The sequence below is a fragment of the Lipotes vexillifer genome, unplaced genomic scaffold (genome assembly GCF_000442215.2).
Source record: "Lipotes vexillifer unplaced genomic scaffold, Lipotes_vexillifer_v1.1 scaffold1885, whole genome shotgun sequence".
Taxonomy (NCBI): domain Eukaryota; kingdom Metazoa; phylum Chordata; class Mammalia; order Artiodactyla; family Lipotidae; genus Lipotes; species Lipotes vexillifer.
In genome coordinates, this window is record NW_006782634.1 from 86,141 (window position 1) to 96,679 (window position 10,539).

Consider the following 10,539-nt stretch of genomic DNA (forward strand, 5'->3'; position numbering starts at 1 on the left):
GAAAACAGTGCTCTTTCTACAGATGCTGAGACAACTGGTGAGCTCAGGAAAAAAAATCTGCCAAACTGAGAAGATCTGCAATTCAAATGCTTTTCTTATCAAAATGTGTAAATATTTCAGCCCAAAGGCTTTTAGGATGTTTTCAATTTGTCTTTTTCAGAGACTCTATCTTCATAAACGTTATTACATAACAAAATTCATCAAATACCTTATCAATTTGTCTTGCTTTTGAAGGTTTCCTCAATTTTTGCAAAATCATAGATCCTTTTGACTTCATTCTAATTGGCTACAGAATGCAATTTGTTGAATTAAAGATTGACATTTCTTCAGAAGATTCTTCCTTATAGTTGAGGCATTCCAAAGTAATTCTTGTATATCACCTGCTTTATTGTTACTTTGTTCAGTTCCTCCCTGAATTTTTTTTTTAAGGTAATTGTTCTTTCTCTTTGCAGAGTTTGTTTCCAATGTTCCCTTTTTTCTTTTTCTTTTCTTTTTTTTTTTTAATTAAGTCATGTATTTTTAAAACCAAACCACTAGAAAAATATATCACAGTCTTGAAACAGCAAGCAGACAGGCTATATTATCATTTAAAGTAATAAGTTGTTAAAAACACAAGGTCCTTAATAAAACGATAAGGTGCCAGAACTGGGGCAAGAACAACGCATGTCGCAAAAGTAGTATTTGGTAACGGAGGGCTGTCCCGTTTTTTGCTCTAAAGGAGTCACAGCTTGCCCCTGAGTTGCTTACTTTTTCTCCTTTGACCTTTGTGTTGCCAAGGGATTGTTTCAACAGAGCTCTGTTATCACAGGGGGCATAGTAAGCAATACTGGGTTTAGGCTTTAATTCTATTTTATTTTATGAAAACCAGATTTTTCCAAAGCCAGTACTTCATAACTCTCTTAATTAAGCAGCTAACAATTCCTCTTTCACTGTTCATTCTTGAATACTAGCATATAACACAATCAAAATCCCCTTTCCTTTCAAGGGTGAATGTCACTGCAAGATTGTCTTGTCACTCGGCTGACTCTGCTGCTGACAGCCTCAGGGCTCATCATGGCTGCCAGTCAGAGGGAAGGTTTGCTTCCCCTATCAGTGTGATAGCACTTCTTATATTTTTGCAGGGTCTCTAGGCTGAAAGATGTCATGTGTGAGAATTTGAAGAAATGCGCATCCACATCCTGACAGCCAGAAATGAATATCCTCAAGGATCCTTTCAAAGTTTTTATCGAAACTACCTCTCCCAACTCTACATCTTAAAGTAGCTTCATGCCCTTTTATATAAAAGAAAACCATGCAAAACAAATCCCCAGAAGCCCCCTTTCCCCTTCTAAATTAATGACCTCATGGATTTTGTTTTATTTCCAGTTTGTGGGAAATGTTGTAGTGATCCTTCTGGTAAACAGGAGGTTGGCAACAAACAGAAACACCTCTCCTCACACTCCACCAGCTCATAAGCAAGTCAGATAAACCTGCCAGCCTGTTGGTATCTGTGTACTAAGAGAATCTGGTACCTTGGAGGGCTCTGGTTTGGTACAAGGGAGACTCCCTGTTGCCAGGATAAGCACTTGCCACGTGAAATTCAGGATCACAAAAACTCTCCTGTGCTATCTCTGACTCCAATTTTAGCACCAGGTTTTTTTCACTTTCTAGGTTTCAAACACAAAGGAACCAGTGTCCAGAGGCAAGTGATATAGGCCTTAAACTTGCTGCCCTCCTTAATTTCCTCATTCATAAACTTTCCTTAGAAAACCCAAATCCCCATTTCTCTTTTTAAATAGACTCCTGCCTTCAGCCCCGATGGCCAATAGCAGACAGCTATTTCCCAGTGGACGAGAGAGACTCCTTCATATTCTTGGTCATGGTTGGGATGAGTTTCATGTGGTCATCCACACACGTGGTCACACAACTCTCCAGCTGCCGCTTCACCTGAAGCTCTTTACTCCCCTCATCAATTGAATCTTTGGCTTTGTCGTTGCAATGCATAGTGCACGGGGCCAGGTGGTCCTGGAAATTCTCCAACTCGCTGGTCACCAGTGCCTGGGCTTGAGCCAGAGGTGCATGGCGGCACTCAATGCACTGGTGCACTTGGTGCATGGACGCCTGTCTGTCCTCACAACAGCCAGCGCTGCACCGGAACATGAGGCCTTGCATCTTCCGGATGTTCTCTCTCTCCAGACTCTTCACCATAGACTCCACCGCCTCCTGCACCCGGAGCTGCTGCAGCTCCGCCATGGTGACACGGCGCTGCTCCGTGCCGCGCCGGAGCCCACATGGACTCCCGGGCACGAGCCCCCACATTTTTCTAAAGCTGAAAACATATGGGGCTTCTGTCACCACACAGTTTATCTTTTTCCAACAAAAAATGGTAATATGTAACAAATATAATATGGTGTGTAACCAAACTTTAGAAGGCTCTTTTATTCAATTTACAATTGTATCACTTAATACAATTGTAGACACTTAGGTTGACTTTAAAAAGAATTCTTCAAAAGTCACATCTTTCTAATTGATTTGTTGATAGGCAGCAAAGAAAGTGTATTCTGCCATGCTGACATACACACATACATTTATAGAAATAGATATTATACTATCTATTTATCTAAGATCTTTGTTATATTTATTTGGTAGTTGGGTATTTAAGTTACAATAAACGTGGGTATACATGTATATGAGTATGTATATAATATTTATAATAACCACATAAAATATACAGTTTTATCTTTTTTCAGTAGAATAGTGTAGCTGGTTTGAACATAATATGAATTGTATTTTTATAACAACCAATTCAAGTGCATTTCTGCTCCAGAGGTTTCTTAATATAATAAGAACACTGTTTTTTTTCCATGATGCTGTGAATCACCAAAATCTGTATTTGGATTTGTTTGCCACAGAAAAAAAATTTTTTTTTTTTAATATTGAACTTTCTGATTTGACAATACCATTTGTGATACTATTTCACTTTTAAGAAAATAAACATCTGAAAGCTTTCTTTTGATTCCATAAATTGCCTGGAAAAACTCAAAAATGTAATAGAATTTATTGATTCTTTATTTGAAACAACTGATAACACTGATATAAAAGTTAATCATTTAAGTTTTTGCAATGTTTTTCTAATAACAGAAGCTACATGGTAACAGACTTTTTCTTCTTCTTCTTACATACACAAGAAAACTTAAAATGAAAATCAGCAAAATTAATCTGGAAGAAGATTGCACAATTTAGGTCACAACTGGCCATTTACTACAGGGCTGGAGGGGATAGCTGTGCCAAGTTAGGTGTCAGGTCTCCCCTCTGCTTGAGCCTGAGCTCAGTTTGCTTTACCAGAAAGTCCCCTGCGTGCTCTTCTTAAGAGAGAAATGTTAGCTCCACTGGATCCGGAGAGGGCCGGAGAAGGAAGAAGGGTCACCACTGCTCACTTTTTGGATTTCACATAGTGTCAAAAAGACCACTCTGCTGGTTACAGTGTTAACTCACACACCATCAACCAGACGGTAACATGATGAAATATGGAACAACAAAAGTAAACCATGATTTATGGTCACTCTAGTTTTAATGGACATGAGTGGACCTTGTATCTGGGATCCCACATGAAGCTGCCATCTTGGAGTAAGCCATGTCCTCGGTGAGGGTTGAAATGTAAATACAAATAATAATAGTAATAGTAATCCCACAAAGAGAGGCATGAGGGGAACGTGTCCATCTTGGAGTGTCTGTGTGTGTGTGTGTGTGTTGTGTGTTTGTGTGTGTGTGTACACACAATCCATTCAAAGCCATACTGCAAGTCATCTCTCATGTGAGTTTGGAGCCTGAATCATGATTCTTGCGTGGTCTCATACAAGTAAACAGACAACCCCCAAAACAAACAAAATAAGTCATTTAATGTACAATAGTTCAAATGTGACTGACAGAAGAAATTCCTCAAACATAAAAAGGATCCAGAATATGAATTCACATTTCAAATCAAAGAATTACAAAGAAGGTAGTAAAAGTCAGCAAAATCAGGCTTTTTTAATGACCACAGATTCTGGAATTATGAGGTACAGAATAAAAAATAGATAATATGTTTCTAGAAATAAAAGAGGAAATGAAAACCATTAGTAATAAGAGATGACAAAAATGTCTGGAAGAATTGAAAATCACCAAACAAAATGCATAGAAATGGAAAATGTGAAAATCAATAAGATATTCTAAATGAACTTGTTTAACAGCATAATATGTATATTTAAAGAGAAAATCAATGGACCAGGAGGTAGATTTACCAAGATAAAGTATGCAGAGTATAGCACAGAGAGACAAGGGGATGAATCAAAGAAGGTAGAATACAAAAAATTTAATATCTCACTTAGGAGATTTCCTGCAGAGGAGGTTACAGGAGTTGAAGGGAATGGCAAAGAAATAATGACTGACATTTTTCTAGAAGTAAATATGGAGAAATTCACTTTTCATGATACTGAACATACTATAAATTACATTTTTAAAACTTGGTATAGTTGCAGGGGTATACAAATAGACCATGAAGCAAAATAAAAAACTCTGAAATAGATTCATGCTTGCTTGTATGAAAACTTGACATATGATTGAGAGGGTTTTTCAGATCTGTGGGGAATGGACAGACCACACCAGAATGATGTGATACTTATTATCCATCAAACTATGGAGAAATCACCCAGATCATGTGATAACAATTACTTAACTGTCTTGAAAAAAAGAAGAATCTGGATCCATGGCTAACAAAATTCCTAAAAATATATTCTAATGAAAAAAATCAACAAAGATAATCATACTTATTATGAATTTAACTACTATTATGAGAAGACAGGGAAACATATAAAGCATCATATGAAATATACCAAGGGAGCTCACCTGCGGCGGCCGAGGTGCAAATGTCACCTAAAGTAAAATTTCAAGGTTGATGGACTTTAAGGGATCATGGAAGGTGTAGTGGTAGTGTTTCAGGAAGAAGAACCAGGAAGTGCAGAGCTCTAAGTGGGAAAAGCACAATATACACAGATCAGAACAGAGTTCCCCAATGGTTAACTTGCATTTCTTTGATTTCTAATACTTTTCATATGCTTATGAGTCATTTATATTTCTTTTTTGATACTAATATATCTCCTTGTAATCCTGCTCATTTTCTTATACTTAAAGCATAAGACAAACATTTAATATAACTGTCAAATTTTAGAAAAAATGGGTTTTCTTGAGAGTTCAGAGTTCACCTCTAGAGATATCAGGATATCCTCCAAAAGGGGAGGATCTGTAAGAGAAGATGGGTTCCTGAAACTCAAAGTCACCAGGAGGGGGTGGTCACCAAATTAATAAAACATATCAGCTTGAAATGCCAGGTATATATGTGAGGGTCAGAATGTTGTTCAGACGTAGAACAAGGTAAAACATGGTGAATTTGTTCAAATGTTAGTTTTACCAATGTGTTAGCCATTATTGTCTCCCTATTATTCTGAAGTGCTTGTTTTGGTGACATAAGTGCATTATGTAAAAGAAGATTCAGTGTTGTATGATCAGAGTTGAATTTCACTGTTAACTCTGCCCTTGTGTCCTCTGCATCTCAGTGGCACACCTGTGCAGGGCATGATGTTCAGGTGTCCTGTGTGTGCTCCAGGACAGACCCCATGGTAAGCAGTTGGAAAGCAATGCTTGTGCAGCCCTCAGCTGGAGTTTGACCTCTCCTGGTAAAGAGAAGATTCTCAATATAAATGAATTAGTATTAGATGGATTTAAATCATAATACCATTAGGTCATACATTTCTTAGGAAAGACTAAATTGAGTAAGAGATTATGTATGTTCATAAAATGATGTATATGTGTGTGTGTGTGTGTGTGTGTGTGTGTGTGTGTGTGTGTGGAGAGAGAGAAACAGAGAGACAGTCATATTTAAAATAAATACATAAAACTCACATAAAATCTTCCAGCCAACAAGAGCATGTAGAACAGAAAGGAGAGCTTTACTCCAAGATCTGATGTGGCACAAGTAAACCCAGGTATGCCAATATTTATGCACTAGCTCATTTATTTGTTAGATGTTGATGTAAGATTGTGAGGAATATACCTGGAATAGTTTTGAGTTTTTATTTATATTGACATGACACTAACATGGTGACTTATTCACAAGGTTATTATGGAAATTTAAAATGACAAATGCTCTGGCCTTTAATAATCTCTTAATACATAGTAGCTGTGATTATCTCTTATTCCTTACTATATGCCACAAATATCTCTCAAATTTCCCCAGCCTCTGAGAAAATGTACCATTCCACATAGGCTTGGGGGTTGATCCCAAGCCTCACTTCCTGGCCATGTCCTCTGCCCAAGAATCTCCTTCAAAAAACTATAGACCCAATATTTGTTTCATCTTTAAGTTCATATGTTGAATCCTAATGCCCAATGTGATGATATTTGGAGGTGGACATTTGGGGTGATTAGGTCATAAGAGTGAAGCCCTCAAGAATGGGATCAGTGCCCTTATAAGACACCCCAGAGAGTTCCCTCACCTGTTCTGTCATGTGAGGACACAGTGAACCAGTAAGTAAGTCCTTTCCAGACACCAGACCTTCTCGTGCCTTGATCTTGGACATCTCAGCATCCAGAGCTGTAAGAAATAAAATTCTGTGGTTTATAAACCACCTAGTGCATGGTATTTTTTTTATAGCAGCCTGAAAGGACTAAGACACCATTCAAAGTGTACAGAGCAAATGATAAAAGTAGAATTTTACCATATTTTTCAAAATTTCTAATCTGTACTACTGCACATAAATATAAAAACAGTCCATGAAAACAACTAATAAATATCAATCTAAGAAAGAAAAAGAAAAATTTATCTGAGCCAACCTGAGGATTCTATCCCAGGAGACAATCCTTCAGAAAGCTCTGAGGACTGTTCCACTCATTAGAGGTCAAAGCACAGTTATATACATTTTGGACAAAGGGTTATACATCAAGTGACATAATGACAGTTATATAATCCAGATCTGCATGTGGAAAGTGAGTCCTGGGTCATCATGACCCCTGACAGGATTAAGGAGGAAGGCTATCTCCTAAGGGGTTGTGACCCTTGATGAGACTAAGAAAGAAGGTTATCTCCCAAGGAGGTCTGGTTAATGCAGATGCACAACTAACATTAAAGGGGAGAGAGGAGGTCCAATCAGGCAGAGAAAATTTTTATGTTTAAATTGTTCATGTTTTTCCATAAAATATGAATATTATTTCATCAAAACTAGTATGTTTACACTTTCTTACATTTATAGTTTTATAGACTGATCTGAATCCTTGTTTGGTAGTCTATGTTGCCATCAGTAGGTACATTTTTGACTAATCTAATAATAAAATTCTGTCAGTCCCAAAAAAAACCCTCAACCACAGCATTAAAGGAAATACAAGTATCTATCATGTGCTTTTCAAAAAAATCTTTTTATAACATGAAGTAGATTGGGGTAGTTGTTGTTATCATACACCCAGAATGACTGAAAAATCAGAGGCTCTAAAGAATATAAATCTATGCCTTCCATAAGATCACTCAACTAATATATTTTGTGATCCTACATCCCATGCTAAATTTGCTTGTAAATATTTCAGCCTTTTAAAGAATGTTTGTACAAATGTAAAGTTGCAGAACCAAGTCTTAATCATGCATTCACGCTATCTGCCCTTGATTGGTGGGGTAAAAAGGGGGGAGAGAACACAAACATTTCAGAAATGGAACTTAGAGAATTAGTTTAGTACCATTATTTGAATAATTAGATACCCTGCCAGCACTGTGTTGATCGATGAGCAAATGTGGCCTAGACAGCTCCTGGGTGAATCAATAAAAACTTTTTTTTAAGGAGGCAATACAAAGTAACTGCAGTCAGACCAAGCAGAGGAATCAGTAGTATCATTCCAGGAAGGTTAGAGCTGCCGGCTCAGAACCCTTCACCAGCAGGAGCACCAAGGAGAACAAGGCTGCCCGTTCAGGCAGCATGACTCTCCCTGTTCAGGCCCAGCCCTTTCTGCGCACAGCTGGAGTTGACCATGATGGTGCATTGTCCAGTCATGTGCTGGAGGCAACCTCATCAACCCAGGAGGGCCTCATCCGTGGTGGGCGTAGCCAGGGCACCACCTCAACGCTGGAGTAGGGTGCACAGAACAGCCAAGTCTGCACCACCTGCTCCAAAGCACTGCTGAACTCGGGTGAGAAGCAGAACAATGGCTGGAGGTTCAGACATCATGGACCCTTGGACCAGCTTGCGGTTTCTTTGTTTTTGCTTCTCAGTGTAATTCTCTTCAAGGGAATGATACATTCTAATGTGCTCATTTAAAACATTCCCTTCACTTGGTACTTATAGCTTCTAATACATTGCCTCTGTAAGTGGCGGCACACAAACAAGTTTTACCTCATTTGCCTGTTAATTGACTAGAAGGGTCATCAGTTAAGACATAAGCCATTTCTTGTTCATAACTTCACATTGTACCTGGAAGCACTTGGAAATACCGAGGTCTGCCAGTCAAAGCATTTTCAAATGGAAACTCATAAATCATATATCTTGTCACGCTCTGAAGACCTTATTTGCAGAATCAGCAGTGCTTCCTGAAAAAGTATTACAAAGCCACAGTTTGCCACATTCATCCAAGTTAGTTTATCAAGCCTGTTATTGGCAGTAATGTGATACTGATTGCTAGCTACAGCAATCCTGATACAACCCCAGACTTACTTTCCCTCCTGTCTTCCCTTTGTTTATATAAGTACATCAACGTCATAGAATTATGCTATTCTTTTAAAATATTTAATACCGTACCCAATCTTTACCATATAAAAGCACTTCTTTTTGTAAAACAAGTGTTCTGAGACTAAGAACTCCTGATACACAAAATTTATAACTTTGAGTCTTAAGAAAAATGTAGGTGACCTAGTTGCTTATTGAACATATTATCTCACAAAATATTTCAAGATGCCTGTATGGATTATTTTAAACAACTCTACATTTTCAAGGTAGCCAGAATCAACTGCCAATCTTTGATTTTATATTAAATGTAGAAAGCCCGAATAATGATTGTTTGTTCTAATATATTGTTCAAATGATTAAAAATTGGGAATAATGAGCCTCTTTTATAATCATGCCTTTTTCTAAATTGTAGGAGAATGTTTTCCTTTCGTGCCCAATGCAAATATATTGACATTTCTAAATAAGAAATGAATTATTTAAATTATTTAAAAATTATAAGAATTTCAGAGGTCTCTTCTTAGTAGCATGTAAAATAGTCCTCGTTGTGTTTAGGTGTAAGTGCAATTATTTTCCCCATTAGCAGATCAGAAAGCAATCCATACCTCAGTGGGATAAACACACACCGTGAGTTGGCAGACTATGGTTTATAGCAGTGATCAGTAGGACAGCAGGGCATTTAATACAATGCCTCAAGGCATCAGCCACAAAGCAGTTAGCAATATCGCAGCTTGCACAGGGAGGAGACATACTGAGGTAGCTGATGAAATATACCTGGCCCAGAAAAATAACAGAAAAGTAACCAAGCACATATGTCAAGGGACTGCTTCTGGCAACTATCCAAGGTCACTAGGTGAGCACTATCAGTAGTGTTGACATGTGGCCCCCATCCTTATCCCCAAGTACCCGGGAGTATTATGGCAGGAATACAAGCCTTACCCCTTTAGGAACACCTAGCAAAGAATAGTTCTTTAAGTTTAATAGAAAACATATAGTCATTAGGTGTCATGCATTCAAAGTTAAGATTGTATAAGTCTTAGGAAAAACTTGGCTATTTGGGGGAGCATTTATTCTTTGCCTTAATTCACCAGGCCATGAAGATTAGAAATGGGGTGTCCCTGCTATCTTAGATTCCAGAATTTCTGTAGCATCCACTGCCTGATATTTGTGGCTGCAATGAAATCAAAGTGAGTGCCTTAATGACCACACCACTAAAACTTTGGGGTTCTTTAGATTATGATACATCATCTAAAGGGGAGAACACTGCCCCTCCCATCCCTGGGGACAACTATATGCCTCTTTCTTTGACATAATTTCTTGATCACTTTCTGTTTTTAAGATTCTGGTAGGCTGTTGGCAGAGTCTTATTTGTTTTTTTCCCCAGCAAACAAACTTTTCATGTGGAAGAACCCAATTCCTACTAGCAGCTTTATTTTCTAACTTTTCTATTAAAATGTAGAGTATTCTCCTAATTTTCAAGGAAAATATTAATGGGGTAAATGTATTGCTTCATGTGAATTTGAATAATGTGTTATTCACTTTAAAATGTTACTATATCAAACTTTTACTGAATTCTTCTTTTATTCATACTTGGAAAATAACATAAAGGCAGATTTAATGAGTGTGGGGTTCTGAAAAGAGGATTATATTGATAATGACATTCAACTTCTTAAGTTTGTGTAGGCAGAGTTCATGAACACTGCATATTCAAACACCAAAATTGTTTAGAATAAAGTTTTGCACATGTGAAAATGTCAGCCTCTGTCAACAATAAAACTAAGCAAGTGTTCTTTTCATTCATTCATTCATTCATTCAGTGCTTACT

At 37.6% G+C, this 10,539-nt stretch overlaps 1 pseudogene; it reads right to left on the minus strand.

The window, feature by feature from the left end:
- Nucleotides 1–1,815: 1,815 nt before the first annotated feature.
- Nucleotides 1,816–2,232, minus strand: LOC103073939 (protein FAM136A pseudogene; annotated as a pseudogene).
- Between the last annotated feature and the right edge of the window lie 8,307 nt (nucleotides 2,233–10,539).